Below are 366 nucleotides of genomic sequence, written 5' to 3'. Positions count from 1 at the left end.
CTGTACTTAAACAAAATGACTCGGGGTGCATCTGAGATTAGAGGGGGTGCAGTGGTAAAGTGCTATTTTTATAAGTGGAGAGTGGACCTGACACCCTATGGGGGTCCGGGGGGCATGTTCCCCCCGGGAAGATTATTTTTTAAATATTGAAGTTAAATGCATCAATCTGGTGCACTTTGAGAGCAAAATGAAGAGATATATGGATACCTCTCAACATCCATATGAAACAACTTTAAACAGATTTACTTTGTCTTTATGGATATAAAAGAAAGTAAAGCCTGACTCCTACTGGCGGCTGGTTAAATGACTCCTCGTCCCTGAGTACACTCACCATCTTTTAGCAGGAAAGGAGAGAGGGAATCAATG

At 42.1% G+C, this 366-nt stretch overlaps 1 protein-coding gene across 1 annotated transcript in view; it reads left to right on the top strand.

The window, feature by feature from the left end:
- tnfrsf1b (tumor necrosis factor receptor superfamily, member 1B) overlaps positions 1-366 on the top strand; it is a 6865-nt gene that overhangs the window by 3210 nt on the left and 3289 nt on the right. The window lies entirely within an intron of this gene.

Source organism: Notothenia coriiceps, unplaced genomic scaffold, assembly GCF_000735185.1.
Source record: "Notothenia coriiceps isolate Sejong01 unplaced genomic scaffold, NC01 NC01_scaffold00018845, whole genome shotgun sequence".
In the NCBI taxonomy this organism is placed as follows: domain Eukaryota; kingdom Metazoa; phylum Chordata; class Actinopteri; order Perciformes; family Nototheniidae; genus Notothenia; species Notothenia coriiceps.
The sequence above is the reverse complement of the archived record's forward strand: the minus strand, read 5'-3'. Positions and strand labels throughout refer to the sequence as shown.